The sequence below is a fragment of the Symphalangus syndactylus genome, chromosome 14 (assembly GCF_028878055.3).
Source record: "Symphalangus syndactylus isolate Jambi chromosome 14, NHGRI_mSymSyn1-v2.1_pri, whole genome shotgun sequence".
In the NCBI taxonomy this organism is placed as follows: domain Eukaryota; kingdom Metazoa; phylum Chordata; class Mammalia; order Primates; family Hylobatidae; genus Symphalangus; species Symphalangus syndactylus.
Window position 1 is genome coordinate 69,347,706 of NC_072436.2, and position 19,014 is coordinate 69,366,719.

Consider the following 19,014-nt stretch of genomic DNA (forward strand, 5'->3'; position numbering starts at 1 on the left):
GTCTCAAAAAAAAAAAAAGCATTGAATAAATAAAATACATTTACGTTGTACATTATAATTTTTTTTTTTTTTTTTTTGAGGTGGAGACTTGCTCTGTCGCCCAGGCTGGAGTGCAATGGCACAATCTCGGCTCACCACAACCTCCGCCTCTCTCACTGCAAGCTCCACTTCCTGGGTTCACGCCATTCTCTTGCCTCAGCCTTCCCAGCAGCTGGGACTACAGGCGCCCACCACCATGCCCGGCTAATTTTTTGTATTTTTAGTAGAGACGGGGTTTCACTGTGTTAGCCAGGATGGTCTGGATCTCCTGACCTTGTGATCCACCTACCTTGGCCTCCCAAAGTGCTGGGATTACGGGCGTGAGCCACTGTGCCCGGCCTTGTACATGATAATTCTGTAGAGCTCTTTTATGTACCTTTATCTTGTTTGATCATCCTGAAAACCTTATGAGAATGACAGATTTTTTTTTTTTTTTTTTTTTTTTGAGACAGAGTTTCACTCTGTGGCCCAGGCTGGAGTGCAATGGTGCGATCTCGGCTCACCGCAACCTATGCCTCCTTGGTTCAAGTGATTCTCCTGCCTCAGCCTCCCAAGTAACTGGGACCACAGGCATGCACCACCATGCCCAGCTGATTTTTGTATTTTTAGTAGAGACAGGGTTTTACCATGTTGGCCAGGCTGGTCTCGAACTCCTGACCTCAAGTGATCCGCCTGCCTTGGCCTCCCAAAGTGCTGGGATTATAGCGGTGAGCCACCGCGGCAGGCCGAGAATGACAGATTTCTAATCACATATTACAAATGAGGAAACAAGAGGCTCTAAAATAAAAGTAAAAAGCCTAGGCTCACACAAGTAATAGATGTGGCTTATTATGTGTGGGTAGTTAATATAAAGGGAAGGAAATTCAAGATGTTGCAATACCAGCTTGCACTGGGCCTGCAACATCCCGGTAGCTGCTTCTATGATGCTCACAAGGTTAATAAAGTTCTTTAAGAATCTGCAAGCCACAGTCTTCTTCTCTGTCTTCTGTACTTTGTTCCTATGACCCCAGGGAGGCCATAGTTTGGGAGTCGGGGGGAAGAGTGGTAAGAGAGACAATGGGAAAATATCTTTCCTCACAAATCCACTTAGGATTTTGGGATGGGTGACTTTTGGTCAGGGTCCTCAACAGATTTTGTTGACTTTATTCATGAAACACAGCCACATCTGTTTTTACTCACCACAGTATGTCCAGGGCTAACCTCAGTACTCCACAAATAGCTTTGAGAGTGGTTTATAAACTATAAACACGGTGTCACAGACATGAGGGGTAGCAAATGCCCGATTTGAACTAAAGAAGGGAGCAAGCAAATTCCACAGCAGAAACTAAATTTACAGAACAGACCAGGAAGAGAAAGAGAAAATAAGGAGAAGTGAAATTGTGAACTGAGGGAGGAGGAGTTGGACATGTGGTCAGGGGCCTCAAAGAGATCTAGCCCTAGTTGGTCTTGCATTAGAAGTTGCAAGTACATGTGTGACCTCAGCACTGTGCTTTAAAATAATCTGGCAGGTTACTTATAGGGTGACAAATGGGAAGGGAGAGTTTGGAGAAGGGAAACACTTAGAAGGCTGGACATTGGCCCAGGTGAGAGATGAACAAGCAAGTGGTGGAGGTGGAGGTGGGGGGCAGAGCAGGAGTCACAGGGAGGGAACCAGGAGGGGGTCACGCTAACATCTGTTGATCTGGGATGAGGAAGGAGAGAGAGGCTGGAGTTCACTTTCCCACAATGAAAGAGGCAGGGGTGAGGAGATTCCTTACCAAGGGTGGAGGTGGGACTCTGGGGCTGGCATCTGCAAAGCAAGGGGAAGATGGCCTACGGGACTGCCAGGCCCAACCCAGAAGGGACGAGGGGTGCATGGGGTCTCCAGAGCACAGAGGCAGCCGTAGACAGCTGGCCAAACCGTTCTGTCCTTCAAGTCTCTTCAGCCATGTAAGAGAACTGAAAGAAAAGAGGGACCTTATCTGCCTTGATCTTAAGTTCTGTGGGATGTGGGGCCTCAGGCCAGGGCAGCAACCCGAGCAAATCCGGTTAGTTTACTCCCTCTTCTTTTCTGAGCATATGGGTGTCTGTGTAAGTTTATATGCATGTCCTGGCCTGTATCAATCTATGCATAGGTGTGTATTTTTTTATATATTTGAACTTCTCTTTGTATTTGTTTCTAAGTGACTGAATGTGTCTACAGATGCATATAGTTGAGATGATGTCCTCACGTATTTTTCTATACTAATGTGTCTACAGATTTCAAGTTAACGTTTCAGTTCTTGAAGAAACCTAAGCAAGCCTGCATATTTAGGCACCTTTAGGCAGATGCATAAATGTGCACCTGTAACTTATGCTGGAGCCAGCTCACACAGCTCACAAAGACCCAGTTTTATGTACAACTCTCCATCTTCCATGAGGTGTAATTATGTTGGTAGCTTGAAATCACCGTGGTGGGAGTATTTACACCATAGAAATCAGTAATTGCTACAACTCAGGTTGTTGTTATTGTTGTTTTCCAGAAAGCTGGCTGTTAACACTTACCAGCGCACCACTGGGTATATGCCTGTGAGAATGTCCATGGTCTGTGTATATCAGTGTATAAGCACACACTGTATACAAAAGTGTGTATCTGTGTAGCGGCTCCAGTGTTTTACAGACTGCAAACTCAGTGGTACAAAAAGATAACTTTTTCTACAACTAAACTTGATTTCTGACTCAATCCTCCACTCTTCCCTAAAAGCAGAAAAGCTTAATCTACTTAATCACTTACAGGTGAACTCAGTCATTTCGGGTTTCAACTTAGGTCCAACACTTGTCCTCCTCCTCTTGGCTCAGCAGGGTGACATGTGACAGCCAGGGTTAAACAGCACTGCGGCAGCACTGAGGACAGGCATCCACTAGCCTCCGCTGAGATGCACAGTTTTCCCACTGGGGCATTTTGTCTCCTGACATCTCCTAAGATTCCCAAGGCACCGTGAGCCCTCCAATTGCCCAGTCTATACTGCCATTTTGGGAATGTGTCTCCTTGTCAGGTGTCAGGGATGTTTATATCTTTCATAGTGCCTAACTATACAACACTCTGTAAGATAAAGTGTATGTCCATTTTATAGCGGCAGAAATGCTCAGAGGTTAGGGACCAGATTGCCACAACACCCTGTGAATGATGTGCACTAGTACATGCTTTTGGTCATGATGGATTAGGACATTGGTGCTTGAATAATCAGAATCCCCCATTCCATCATTGGGCCCTGTACCAACTGTGACGTCTCCTATGCTATGGTATAGCAGGAAACCCAAAAATAAGTGTACGTGGAGAGAGGGCTGTGAGGTTGAACCAATATGAATTCTGTGCCATGTAAAACCAGTGGAATAAGTTTCACAGACCTCCCCTCCCGAGCCTGTCTGGTTCTTTTATCAGGATTTAGTTATCTGGCTTCTAGATGGAGCTCTGGTACTGAGCTACCAACATTGTGTGTCCCAGAAGAAAGAGGCAAAGAACTACAGCAGTGGGGTGGATTTTTCCAGAACAGACCTCCTGTGGAAGAGGTCCTGTGAAGTTGCTGCGAGGAAACGGTGGGCAAGGGATAGAGGGAGGGTGATCTCTTCCAGGCTTCTGCCTTGCCCGTTAGCAAATGTGCGGAACTCATAGTTCCCCCTTTTATAAAATTGTATTTTTTTAAGAGATAGGGTCTCATTCTGTCTCCCAGGCTAGAGTGCAGTGGTATAATCATAGCTCACTGTAGCCTCCAGCTCCTGGGCTCAAGTAATACTCTTGCCTCAGCTCCAAAAGAGCTGGGACTAGAAGCATGCACCAGCATGGCAGGCTAATTTTTAAAATTTTTTTGTAGAGATGAGGTCTCGCATTGTTACCCAGGTTGATCTTGAACTTCTAGCCTCAAGTGATCCTCCTGCCTCAGCCTCCCAAAGTGCTAGGATTACAGGGATGAGCCACTGCATCTGGTTGTATTTATTTTTTGAAAAAAAAATTACAATTTTTGAGATAATTTTAGATTCACATACAGTTGAAAGAAATACTACAAAGAGATCTCAGTTTCCCCCAGTGGTAACATCTTTCACAACTACAATATCACTGCTCAGATATTAACAGATACAGTCCATCAATCTTTCAGATTTCTCCATTTTTTATCATACCCATTTTTTGTTTTTGTTTGTTGAGATGGAGTTTCACTCTTGTCGCACAGGTTGGAGTGCAGTGGGGCCATCTCAGCTCACTGCAACCTCCGCCTCCTGGTTTCAAGCGATTCTCCTGCCTCAGCCCCCCGAGTAGGTGGGATTACAGGCACGTGCTACCACGCCTGGCTAATTTTTGTAGTTTTAGCAGAGACGGGGTTTCACCATGTTGGCCAGGCTGGTCTTGAACTCCTGACCTCAGGTGATCTGCCCGCCTCGGCCTCCCAAAGTGCTGGGATTACAGGTGTGAGCCATTACGCCCAGCCTGTTGTATCCATTTTTATAAATATGTGTGTGTTTAGTTCTAGTTTTATCACACATGTAGGTTCACGTATCCACCACCGCAGTTGAGATACCGAGCTGGAATCCATCTCCAGCAGTATTCCTCCAGTTCTCCTCCTTTTATACTCACACTCCCTTTCTTCCCTGAACCCTGGCAGCGACTAATTTGCTCCCCATTTCCAAACTTTAGTCATTTCAGGAATGTTATATAAATAGAATTGGGCCGGGCACAGGGGCTCATGCCTGCAATCCCAGCACTTTGGGAGGTAGGATGATCACTTGAGGCCAGGAGTTCAAGATCAGCCTAGGCAACATAGCGATCTCCCCATCTCCCTGTATAATTTTAAAATAAAAATGAATTTAAAAATTATAAATGGAATCATAGAGTATGTAACCTTTTTTTACGCATCTTAGTTCTCTGGAGATTTACCCAAGTTTTTTTTTTTTTTTTTTTTTTTTTTTTTGAGACGGAGTCTTGCTCTGTCGCCCAGGCTGGAGTGCAGTGGCGCAGTCTCGGCTCACTGCAAGCTCCGCCTCCCGGGTTCACGCCATTCTCCTGCCTCAGCCTCTCCGAGTAGCTGGGACTACAGGCGCCCGCCACCGCACCCGGCTTATTTTTTTTTTTTATACATTTCGTAGAGACAGGGTTTCACCATGGTCTCGATCTCCTGACCTCGTGATCCGCCCGCCTCGGCCTCCCAAAGTGCTGGGATTACAAGCGTGAGCCACCGCGCCCGGCCTTACCCAAGTTTTGTTGCCCATCTCCTTTTCATTGCTGATTAGAATTCCACGGAATGGATGTAGTGCCTTTTTTAGTGACACAGTCATACATACAAATCTCTATATACTCTACATAAAGGTTATAAAGTCATGGCTCCTTATCTGTGAATCCTTGAGCCTAAGGAAGAATGCAAGACAGAGCCACTTCTGGAGCTTTCTTTTCAGCTCCTGGAGCTGAGCCTGGCTGAAACCCGCCTTCCCCATCTGCCTTTGGGCATCTGGGAAGCAGCCCAAGCCTGGGGCTGAGTAAGAGCTTCTGGGAGAGCTCTTCCTGAGACAAGGGACAGTCCCTGGACGGTGGAGGAAAGGGTTGTTGGGGGAAGGAAGAAAGCAGAGGCTGTGAGACTTTCTCCAGGCAACTGTCTCCACTGGCTTTGTCACTCCCTACCAGGTTCCCAGAAGACTCTACTTCCAGCCAGAGTGCCTCCTCCCAGAATCCTGAGTTTTCTCAACCCCTCTCCAACTTAGCAGTTCCATCCGTCACAGTTACATGTGTACATGAGCGAAAGCCTGCTCCCATCTAACTTGATTCTCTCAGGACTCTTCTAAGGATGCCTCCTCCCCTGTTGCCCAGGCTAGAGTGCAGTCGTGTGATCATGGCACACTGCAGACTCGAACTCCTGGACTCAAGTGATCCTCCCACCTTAGCCTCCCCAGTAGCTAGGACTCCAGGTGCACACCACCACATCTGGCTAATTTTTTATAGATAACAAAGTTTCCCTATGTTGCCCAGGCTGGTCTTGAACTCTTGCCTCAAGCAATCTTCCTGCCTCAGCCTCCGAAAATCCTGGGTTTACAGGCATGACTCCCTCTCTGACACTCTCTGAAGCTAGAAAGTGAGAAAGGGGGGCTGGGAGAGTAAACCAGCTGGGAGCATTGGGAGGCTAGAAAAGAAAGAGGTTAGAATGGACTGGAGCAGTCAGGAAGGCTTCCTGGAGGCAGTAGTCTTAAAAGACTGGTGAGAAATGAATGCATAGAGAGGAGCAGGAAGGGCACTTGGAGTGAAGCAAGGGTGGGGCGGAGGAGAGGTTTGTGCAGGAGACAGGGTCAGAGCTGGAACTCAGAGTGTCATGCTTGGGTGCTTGTGGGTGGTGGGCAGGGCCCAGCAGCTTTCCTTCCCTTCACCTGCCCAGGGACAGTGACCTGCAGGCAAGAGACTGGACAGAAGAAAGAGGACGGGCCTGCCAGTAGCTTAATCAGTGATACCAGTCCCCTTGCATCATGACCTGTAGGTCTCAGAGCTATGATTATACCACTGCACTCTAGCCTGCAGCCAGTCCTGGCTTTTCCAGTACCTGCTAGAGGAGAGTGAGCCCAATAGTCTGGTTTGCTCAGAACTGAGGAGGGCTCTTGGGACATAGGACTCCCATTTTTAAAATGGGAGGAGTTGGTCACTCTGTGAAGAAATCTCTTCCAGAGAGGGGGCCCAGAGCAAGTCTGAGGCAGCGACCCCAGTGATCCATGCTATCGGAAATACGACTTGAGTGTTTTTAGGAGGGGAAATGTTTAGTTTTCAGTTTTATAAAATTGTCTTCCAATAACTTAGGGCAGGATTTATATGTTACTGCAAATAATAAAATGAGCTATTAATAAAATGGATTAAACTGATCCATAGATCAGTTCGGCAGTGTTTCCCAGTATTTCCTCAAGAGATATTAATGGGTATCTCCAGAACACAGGATTCTTTTTTTTTTTTTTTTTTTTTTTTTTTTTTTTTTTGAGACGGAGTCTCGCTCTGTCGCCCAGGCTGGAGTGCAGTGGCGCCATCTCAGCTCACTGCAAGCTCCGCCTCCCGGGTTCACGCCATTCTCCTGCCTCAGCCTCCGGAGTAGCTGGGACTACAGGCGCCCACACCACGCCCGGCTAATTTTTTGTATTTTTAGTAGAGACAGGGTTTCACCGTGTTAGCCAGGATGGTCTCGATCTCCTGACCTCGTGATCCACCCGCCTCGGCCTCCCAAAGTGCTGGGATTACAGGCTTGAGCCACCGCGCCCGGCCAGAACACAGGATTCTTATGGTCCTTGGGAACACTGAGTCTTCCCAAATCTACCTGTCCCACCCTTACCCTGGAGAGACACAATGTACTGCCCATCAGTACATTGAGGCTCAGAAAGCCCCAAAGGAGAGAAACTTGTTTTATCCTGTTTAATGGCTAAAGAAACAAGGTTATTTGCACAGATGTAATCTGGTCTCTCAAGTGGTATTGAGTCCCTAATACATTTTCCCTGCTACACACACCACAAGTTTTCTCTTCCATCCTGTTTGGAAAACTCTGGAAGTGAACATAGATCTACAGGCTGCCACACACTTTATGGCCCTGGAATCCCTGTATCAGCTCAATAATCCCACAGCCAGGTTTTAAGGATAAATCAGCTAGAAGTGTAATTTCTATTCTTTTTTTTTTTTTTTTTGAGACGGAATCTCGCTCTGTCACCCAGGCTGGAGTGCAGTGGCGCGATCTCGGCTCACTGCAAGCTCCGCCTCCTGGGTTCACGCCATTCTCCTGCCTCAGCCTCTCCGAGTAGCTGGGACTACAGGCGCCCGCCACCACGCCCGGCTAATTTTTTTTGGATTTTTAGTAGAGACGGGGTTTCACCGTGGTCTCGATCTCCTGACCTCGTGATCCACCCGCCTCGGCCTCCCAAAGTGCTGGGATTACAAGCGTGAGCCACCGCGCCCGGCCGTGTAATTTCTATTCTTGTTCGATTTTTTTTTCTGTAATAATCCACTGGCTGGATTATTACTGGATTAATACTGGATCCTATTCAAAGGCCACAAAATTTCAACTCCCCACATGCCTCATACCAAAGCCCTAGGCCTGGGCTTTGTTTCCCTCAGGTTGGGACCAGCAGCAGCTGGGGGTCCATGCCCTGGAGCCGCTCATCACTTCTGAAGACCTCAGAAAGATGCACCAAGCTGAGGCCTGCCAGCATGGGAGAGTGGGGCTGGCAGCCCTCCATTCTTTCTTTCCCTTACCTTCTTTTCTGAGGCAGCCCTGAATATCCCCCAGATACCGTTTCCGAAAGACTTCGGCTGCTCCAGCCTTTTCTGGCCCCTGTGGAAAACAAGCCAGGTGGCTTTCAGTTCTCCAGACCCAGGCTAGGGCCAGACCAGGGCCAGGAGGTGTCACCCAGGGTCTCTCATGGGCCCTCCCCAGCATCCTGCCTCTGTCTACATGATGGACTATATCAAGGGAGGCCATTGCAGTTGTTGACACAATGGGTTTTTTTGCAGTCATGAACCCCCAGCTGGAGCATTAGGAGAAGAAAGGCAGGAGAGGCGGGCCTTACCCAAGATCTGCCCTCAGCTCTGCAGTCCCCTGACTGGGGCAGGTGGGGCAAGGATGTAGTCATAGTGTGCAAAAGCAGGCAAGAGAAGCAGTGGAAAAGGCAGGATTGGAGGATGGCTTGGAGAGTGAGAGGTGTTCTAGTCCCAAATTAGGAGGAGATTTGGGCCCTGGTAAAACTGTGAAGTGGTACAAGTTGGGCTCTGGAGGCATGAAAAGTGGGAGTGGAGTGGGCACCTTCCACAGGAAGCCAGGTCTTCAGCTTTCTTGTGGCCTAGGCACTGTCCCCCTCTCCACCCTCAGACCCCATTGGGAGGAAAGTCAGATGAACCAGCACCCACTGAGGATCCCAGTCTTGGCTGAGGAAAAGCCACCTCACCTTCCCCAGAGGACTGAGATTCCAGACATGAGCATGATGGCTGGTAAGCTGGGGCTGCCACTTCCACCCCAAAAGCCATCCACCAAAAAGCCCCGGAAGCAGAGTCAAGGGACATGACAGCATCAAGCTCAGAGACCTGATGGTGGATACCTGCAAGGATCGATTGTGTATTCCAGGGAGCAGGCCTTCCTCTCCCCACCCTTCAGAACCCTGCCCCAGTTAGGGCTGTGCAGTTTAAGAGAAGCCCTGAGAGGGAGCAAGGATTGACCTGGAGGGGTGTTCTTCTGATGGCGGTCTCTTTCTGTTGCCCAGGTTGGAGCATACAGGCACAATCTGGGCTCACTGCAACCTCCGCCTCCCAAGTTCAAGCGCTTCTTGGGCCTCAGCCTTCTGAGTAGCTGAGACTACAGGCACCCGTCACCATGCCCGGCTAATTTTTTGTGTTTTAGCCTGGCCTCAAGTGATCCGTGCGACTCGGCCTCCCAAAGTGCTGGGATTACAGGCCTGAGCCACCACACCTGGCCAAGATTTTCTTTTTTCTTCCTACACATAAGTGAGGACATGTAATATTTCTCATTCTGTGCCTAGCTTATTTCACTTAATATACAGACCTGCAATCTCATCCATTTTTTCTGCAGTGGAGAGAATTTTACTGCTTTTGAGGCTGAATAATACTTCACTGTGTGTGTATACCACAGTTTCTTAATTGAAACAAATTTCGAAAAAGCAAATATTTTTCAAATGTCTCGGAATGTGAAACTTTAGGGATACTGTGCCCATTTTATTCTATTTCCCATTTTATGTATATGCAAGTGTATCATAAAGCAGCAATCAATGGGTGTATAAATCCATAACTTCAACAAATGTAAAATGAAAATGCTAAGTGGTGGCTGGGCACAGTTGCTCATGCCTGTAATCCCAGCACTTTGGGAGGCCGAAGTGGGTGGATCACCTGAGGTCGGGAGTTCAAGACCAGCCTGACCAATATGCAGAAATACTGTCTCTACTAAAAATACAAAAAAAAAAAAAAAAATAGCCGGGCGTGGTAGCGCATGCCTGTAATCCCAGCTACTCAGAAGGCTGAGACAAGAGAATCGCTTGAATGTGGGAGGCAGAGGTTGCAGTGAGCCGAGATCGTGCCATTGCACTCCAGCCTGGGCAACGAGAGTGAAACTCTGACTCAAAAAAATAAAAAATAAAAAATAAAATGCTAACTGGTAAGAAAAAACAGCATAATAAAAATTTGTATGGTGTTAAAGGGCAATGCATTTGAAGATAATATTTGAAGAAATCATATTACAATTAACTTCTTTTCTTACTTATTGGAGCTTGATACCTCTGAAAACTTCATCATTGGAATCACCTGTGGTGCTTAAAAAAAAAAAAAAAAAAATCCACATACCTACACAGGTGCAAGTAAATCAGAATCTCACGTAATGAGACCCAGGCCTCATCATTTGTAAGCTCCCCAGGTGATTTGATTCAAAGACAAGCTTGAGGACTGGTGACATGGATCTCTAAACATAACCTGCCTAAATAGATTCTCTAGAAGCAGTTTATAGAGAAATTCCACATGAACTCTGGAAGAGGATATGAATTTGATGTACAGTATGTCCTCACTTATAATTTTTGAAAGTCTCTTGGAAACTTCACCTTTAAGCAAAATTATGTATAGTGAAACCACTTATTCCTCATCAACCTCATAACAACTTTGAACACAACAATGGTGTTGGAGGACCTGATGTACGTTGTTTCCATAAAGTCGATGTTCAGGGAATTCCAAAATGAAGTGAGGACTTCCTGTATATAAAAAGATGGTTGTGATTCCACCTGGATGACAGGGTTACTGGTCAGAAACTAAAGGAGGCCGCCTAGGTATAGAGGATTCAGTCATGAGGTTTATGCTAAACAAAGGATCCCAGAATACTCACCCATTCCAGTTAAAGGCATAACGAAGAAAGCAATATTCACATAGGAAATGTGGAAAGGAATAAAAGCCATCAAGCAACAACAATAATGTGACTAAGGCGCAGGATTTGCAGATGTAGAGATTTAACGTGGTTGCCCTTTCTTACCCACACAAGAAAAAGGATGGAACAGATCCTGAGATTCGACTATTCTGTTGCGCAGCCTCCACAGGGCGCTTTGAATGTCCCTGTTTCTCAGGCAGTAGATGAGAGGGCTCAGCATGGGGGTGACCACAGCGTACATCACTGACGCCACCACACCACTCCTGGGGGGTGGTGACCCAGCTGATGTCAGGTACACGCCAATGCCTGTACCATAAAATAAGCAAACAACTGCCAGGTGAGAGCCACAGGTGGAGAAGGCTTTAGACTTCCCATCTGACGATGAAATTCTTAGAATGGAAGGGACAGTGTTAGAGTAAGACAAAAGGATCCCTGAAATGGGAAGAAAACCAAACATAGTACTATCTAAATATACGAATATGCTATTGATGATGCTGTCAGAACAGGCAAGGTTGAGAAGTTATGATGGGTCACAGACAAAATTGGAGATTTCCACATTCTTGAAGAAGGTGAATTGTAACACAATCTAACTGTGCAGCTGGGAATCCAACAGGCTAAGGAAAAAGGACACCGAAACGAAGAAGACACCGAGGTGAGGATTCATGATGACTGGGTAGTGCAGGGGGTGACAGATGGCCACAAATCGGTCATAGGCCATCACAGTCAGGAGCATGTCTCCTATACATGCAAAAAGGACAAAGACATCTGTGTCAGGCAGCCCGCATAAGAGATGACTCTGCTATGCGACTGCATGTTCACAATCATCTTGGGAACCGTGGCCGAGGTGAAAGCGATGTCAGCCCAGGACAGGTTGGAGAGGAAGAAGCACATTGGGGTGTGGAGGTGGGAGTCAGAGCTGAAAGCCAGGATGATGAGCAGGTTCCTCAGCACCGTGACCGGCTATGGACAGGGACAGCCCAGGGAGGACGGGCTGCAGTTCTGGATCCTCTGAGAGTCCCAGGAGGAGGAATTCTAAGACACCTGTGAGATTCCGTGGCTCTGTGTGACTTGGACACCTTGAGAAGAAAAGAGGACTGGGAAAATAAAAGATAAAAACCAGCCCTTAATGCTGTGTGTATATTTTGGATGCAAGCAATTCACAAGGAACATTTTCACACTTGAGGACCATACACCGTCAGCAATATTTCTCAGGTGTGACAAACCCAAAAATCTCAGAATTATTACATGATTTGCTTTTTTGCTTTTCAACTCTTTCTGTACATACTACTTTAGAGAAAATCCACTGAAGAAGGTTAGAAGACCAAAACGTAATATATAAGAAATCCGTGATCTCAGTAAAATACGGCCTACTCTTTTCAGAAACAATAACGTGCAATAAAAATGTTCTCTCTTTAAGAAAAAGATCTCAGTCTAATTGAAAGAAATTAAGAAGCAGTGAAATGCCCTTTATTTTATTCTGACACCATGCTACAAATTCCTTTGATGTAGAATATTTGAAAGGACGACACAAGAGCTAGGACCACATTAATCTAAAAACGAAATCGAACCTTATAGTTCTTAATCGGAAGACCTTTTAGCATGCTAGTTACTTTTCTTATTTATTGCAGTCCTTAGGTTTTCTGACATCATTTCTTCATAAAAGTACACGTACACTCAAATGTGGGAGCTGTGTCTCCAAATTAATTGAATATCTAATTCTTGGCCGAGCACGATGGCTCGCACCTGTAATCCCAGCATTTTGGGAGGCCGAGGCTGATGGATGGATCACTTGAGGTCAGGAGTTCCAGAGCAGCCTGGCCAACATGGTGAAACCCTGTCTCTAGTGAAGACAAAAAAAACAATTAGCCAGGCATGGTGGCGGGTAACCCTAGCTACTCGGGAGGCTGAAGCAGGAGAATCCTTTAGAACCTGGAAGACAGAGATTGTACACGCTGTGATATTAGTTTTGATATCCTAGGGAGATACTTCTTCTGACATCAGAGTGGGCGAACACCCTGTGATATTATTTGTAATATCCTAGAAAGATATTGCTCCTAATATCACAGTGGGTGCACACCCTGTGATATTAATTGTAATATCCTACAGAGAGATTACTCCTAATAATACAGTGGGTGTACACCCTGTGATATTATTCATAATGTATTACAGAGATATGACTCCTGCTATCACAGTGAGTGTACACCATGTTTGTACACCCTTAGTTGTGACATTATTTGTAACAACTTAGAAAAATATTACAGCTAATATCAAAGTGGGTGTACACCCTGTGATGTTATTTGTTATATACTGGGTAGATATTACTCCTAATATCACAGTGGGTGTACACCCTGTGATATTATTTGTAATAACCTGGGGAGATACAACTCCTAATATTACAGTGGGTGTACACTCTGTGATACTATTTGTAGTGTCCTAGGAAGATATTACACCTAATATCAAAGTGGGTGTACACCATGTGTGTACACTCTGTGATACAATTCGTAATATCCCAGAGAGATATTTCTCCTAATATCACAGTGGGTGTACACTCTGTGATATTATTCATAGCATCCTGGAGAGCTATTGCTCCCGATATCACAGTGGGTGTACACCCTGTGATATTATTCAGAATATCCTAGAGAGATATTACCTCTAATATCACAGTTTCTGTACACCTTGTGATATTATTCATAATATCCTAGGGAGATATTACTCCTAATATTACAGTGCGTGTACACCATGGGTGAACGCCCTGTGATGTTATTGGTAATATCTTCTAGGGGGATATTACCCGTAATGTCACAGTGGGTGTACACCATGTGTGTACACCCTGAGATGTTACTCGTGATATCCTAGGGAGAAATTATGCCTAATGCTACAGTGGGCGTATGCCATGTGTTTCTATTCTGTGACGCCATTCGTCATATTTCAGAAAGTTATTATTCCTAGTGCCACAGTGTATGTATACCATGTGTGTACACTCTATGATGTTATTCGTATTATCCTAGGGAGATAGTTCTCATAACATCACCGTGGGTGGATATCATGTATGTACACCCTGTGCTGTTATTGGTTATGTCCTGGTAGATATTACTCCTAATATCACCATGGGTGTACATTCTGTGATGGTATTCGTAATATCCTAGGGAGATATCACTCCTTATGTCATAGTGGGTGTACAGCCTTGTGATATTATTGGTAATATCCTTGGGATGTATTACTCCTGTTATCACAGTGGGGGTACACCCTGTGATAGTATTTGTCACATCCTAGGGAGATATTACTGTATACCCTGTGATATTATTTGTGATATTTTAGGGAGCTATTTCTCCTAAAGTCAGAGTGGGTGTACACCCTGTAATATTCTTCCTAATATCACAGTGGGTGTACACTCTGTGTGATTATTTTTTCTAATATCCAGCGGGGAAGAGGATGATTTGCTTCCAATATCACAGAAGGTGTACACCCCCCTGTGATATTGTTCCTAATATCCAGGGAAGGAGAGGATGACATTATTCCCAATATCACTGGGGGTGCACCACCCCCCGCCGGGATATTGTTCCTAACACCCGGAGGTGGAGAGGATGATATTACTCCCAATATCACAGGGGGTATACACCACCCCTGTTTGATATCGTTGGTAATATTCCGGGGGGCAGAGGATGATATTACCTCCAATATCGCAGGGTGTGTAAACACCCCCTGTGATATTGCTCCTAATGGCCTGTGAAAGAAAAAATATTACTCCCATTATCGCAGGGGGTATTCAGCCCTGATGAATATTGTTTTCTAATATCCAGAGAAGGAGAGTATGATATTACTCCCAATATCACAGGGGTTGTACACCTTTTTGTGATATTGTGTCTAATAACCGGGGAAATAGAAGATGATATTACTCTCAATATCGCAGAGGGTGGACACCACCCTGGGATATTGTTCCTAATGTCCGAACGGGGAGAGGATGATATTACTCCCAATATCGAAGTAAATGTACACCACTCCCGTGATATTGTTCCTAATATCCAGAAAGGAAAAGAATGATATTACTCCCAATGGCATAGGAAATGTGTACCCGCGCTGTGATATTTTTCCAAATATCCAGGTGGGGAGAGAATCATATTACTTCCAATATCACAGGGTGTGTACACCCACTCTGTGATCTTGCTGCTAATATCCAGGTTTGGGGAGGACGACATTTCTCCCAATATGGCAGGGGTAGTACACCCCCCGTGACCTTGTTAGTAATTTCCTGGGTGGAGAGGATGATATTACTTCCAATATCGCAGGGGGTGTACACACCCCTGTGAAACTCTTCCTAATATCCAGAGGGAGAGAGGATGATATGACTCCCAATACCCCAGGGGGTGTACACAGCCCTGTGATACTCTTCCTAATATCCACAGGGAAAGAGGATGATATGACTCCCAATATCCCAGGGGGTGTACACAACCATGTGATATTGTTCCTAATATCCAGAGCAAAAGAGGATGGTATGACTCTCAATATCGCAGGGGGTATGCGCCCCTCCTGTAATATTGTTCTTAATACCCTGGGAGGGAGAGGATAAGATTACATTGAATATCGCAGGGAATGTACACCCTCCCCCTCTGATACCCTTCCTGATATCCAGGGGAAGAGAGGATAATTTCACTCCCAATATCGCAGAGACAGTACACCCCACCTGTGATACTGTTCCTAATATGCAACGGGGGAGAGGATGATACTACTCCCAATATCGCAGGAGTGTTCACATCCCCAGTTACATTTTTCCTAATATCTAGGGGAGAGACAATTATATGACAGCAAAAATCGCAGGGTCTGTACATCCCTTCCTGATGTTGTTCCTAATATCCAGGGGGGAAGAGGATGATATCAAATATCAAAGGGAGTGTACTCCCACCCACCCCCCCCGATATTGTTGTTAATATTCATGAGGGGAGACGATGATATTACTCCAAATATCGCAGGGGCTGTTGACACCCCCTGTGATATTGTTTCTAATATCGAGGGGGGCAGAAAATAATATTACTTCCAATATTGCAGATGGTGTATACCCCACCTGAAATATTGCACTGAATATCCAAAGAGGGAGAGGATGGTATGAATACCAATATCGAAGTGTGTGTACATGCCCCTTGTGATACGGTTTTTAATATCCAGGAGGCGGGAGGATGATATTAGTCCCAACATCACAGAGGGTGTACACTACCCCTGTGATATTGTCCCTAACTTCCAGAGGGGAGAGGATGATATCACTCCCAATATCTCAGAAGTTGTACATCCCCCGTGACATTGTTCGTCATATCCAGGGAGGCACAGGATGACATTCCATTGAATTTCGCGACAGGCGTACGCGCACAGTGTGATATTGTTCCTAATATCCAAGAAGGGAGAGGATGATATTACTCCCAATAAAGCAGTGGGTGTACATTACCCCTGTGTTATTGTCTCTAATATCCGGGGGCCGGCGGGGGGCGGGTGGAGCGGATAACATTCCCTCAAATTTGGCAGGTGGTTTGACGCCCCTTGTGGTATTGTTTTTAATATCCAGTGGGGAAGACAATAATACTATTTTTGATAGTCCGATTCATCCGCTCCACCTTTCTGGAACTCTTAGGCCGTAGGCGGCATGCAGTTTCCATGTGATCCCCAATACCTTTGCCGTCTTTTGTACCAAGTCAGCCACAAACGCAGGCCCGTTATCTGAGCCGATCCGTAAGGGCAGTTCAAATCTAGGATTAAGATCTCGAAGAAGCAGACGGGTTACTTCACGAGCTTTCTCAGTTCGTGTTGGATAAGCCTCCACCCACTCAGACTAGGTACACCCAAGAACTAGTAAGTACTTGTTACCTGCACACTTTGGCATCTCTGTGAAGTCTACCTGGAGATCTTCAATGGGGGCTGCTCCATAAGCTTGTATGCCGGGCAGAACGGCTGGACCTTGCCTCGCATTATGCTGTCGGCAGTAACACACCGCTGCATCACGGTTTTGGCAAGGGCTGACAAATGCGAGAGGTAGAAATACCGGCCTAACAATTTTCCAGTGACTCCTGACCTAGGTGGGTGGTTTCATGCACAGCCAGTGCAACTGCAGCTCCTAGCAGCTGTGGCACAGCTACTCTCCCATCTGGTAACCGAATCCATCCTTTCTCCATCACTTGTCCTCCCCTCTACCTGGAGAAAGTCCTTTTCTTCTTTAGAAGAAGTAGGTCCAAGATCAGGTGCTTGAGGGAGCAGAGGGGCTGTGACTGATGCCCGGAAGGGGGCAGATGCTGCTTTTCCAGCCTCTGAGTCAGCGCGGGAATTCCCCAAACCCACCAAGGTGGAAGCTCGCTGATGTCTTCTGCAATGCATAAGTGCCACCTTGTGGGGTTTCCATACTGCTTCTAATAATTGCGAGATTTCTTGTTGATATTTTCTGTCTTTTCCCCCAGAGTTCAATAGGCCCTTTTCTTTCTATCACGCTCCATGCACTTGAAGGGTTAAAAAGGCATACCGAGAATCAGTGTAAATGTTTACAGTCTTACTTCACTGAGTTCTAAGGCCCGAATTAAAGCAACAAGTTCAGCTTTCTGGGCTGAAGTGGCCTGGGGCAACGATCTGGCTTCAACAACAGTGTCCAGGGTTACCACTACATCACTGCATACCCTGCACCTCTCTCTCCTTGGGGGTTGAAGAAGCTGCTCCCATCCACGTATAGTTCCCACTCTACTGATGCCCAAGGCTGGTCCCGGAGGTCAGGTCTGCTAGAGTCAAGTGAGTTCAATACTTCTACACAATCAGGCTCGACAGCGCTCTCTGATACCGGGAGCAAGGTGGCGGGGTGTAGGGTGTTACAAACTTCAATGGTTATACGAGGATTTTCACAGAGCAAAGTTGGGTACTTGGTGAATCTGGCATTCATTAGCCAATGATGTCCGTTAGTATTCATTAAAGTCACCACAGCATGGGGGGCCTTTATGTTCAGGTTTTGCCCAAGAGTCAGCTTATTTGCTTCTTGTACTAGCAGGGCAGTTGCTGCCAAGGCCCTCAAACGGGGGGCCATCCTTTAGAAACCCTGTCTAGTTGTTTAGAGAGCTAGGCCATCGGCCTCAGCCAGGGCCCCACAGTTTGGGTTAAAAGTCCAGCTGCCATCTTTTCTCTCTCTGATGCATACAATGGAAAAGGCTTTGTCAGATCGGGTAGCCCCAGGGCTGGGCCTGACATAAGTTTTTCCTTTAACTCATGAAAGGCTTGCTGTTGTTGGGATCCCCATTCCAAAGGTTCCCGGTCCCCGCCCCGTTTGTGACCTCATACAAAGGCTTGGCTAATACTGCAAAGTTTGGGATCCACAGTCTACAAAACCCCACAGCTCCTAAGAATTCTCTCACCTGCCTTCTTCTGCTCTTAGGCTCCAGTAGATTGCAAATGACCTGCTTTCTTTCTGATCCCAGGCTGCATTCCGACCCCTGTCAGATAGTAAATCCCAAGTAACGTACCTGCTGTCGGCAGATCTCAGCTTCTTTCTTGGACACCTTATACCCACAGTCCTCCAGGTGCTGGTGTAGGGCATCCATTCCCATGGCGCACCTGACTGCTGTGGGGTGTCCCAGCAGAAGGTCATCAAGCTACTGGAGCAAAATGCAGCCTAGGTCTCTGGCGGGAAACTTCTGGAGGTCTCGAGCCAACGCCTCCCCGAAGATGGTGGGGGAGTTCTTGAACCCTTGGGGAAGCCCGGTCTGGTCCAAGTGTACTGAGTAGTGACACCTGACTCCGGATCTTCTCACTGAAAGGCAAACAGCTTCTGCCTCTCAGGGGCTAATCTGATAGGAAAGAAAGCGTCTTTCAGGTCCCAGCAGGTGAACCAGCTGTCCTCAGCTGGCAGCAACCCCAACAATGTGGACGGGTTAGGTACTGTTGGATGTACAGTCAGTGTAGCTTGATTAAGCAAGTGCAAATCCTGTACCGGCCAGTAGTCCTTGGTCCGTGGCTTGGGAACAGGCAGGAGGGGAGTGTTCCATGGAGACTGACAAGGAACAATAATTCCAAAAGTTCTTAGGTGCTTGAGATGGACCTGGATACCTTGAAGAGCTTCTCTGGGGACCGGGTCCTGTTTTTGCCTAAC

General features: G+C 46.4%; 1 pseudogene; it reads right to left on the minus strand.

The window, feature by feature from the left end:
- Positions 1-10,778: 10,778 nt before the first annotated feature.
- Positions 10,779-18,472, minus strand: LOC129463021 (olfactory receptor 7E24-like; annotated as a pseudogene).
- Between the last annotated feature and the right edge of the window lie 542 nt (positions 18,473-19,014).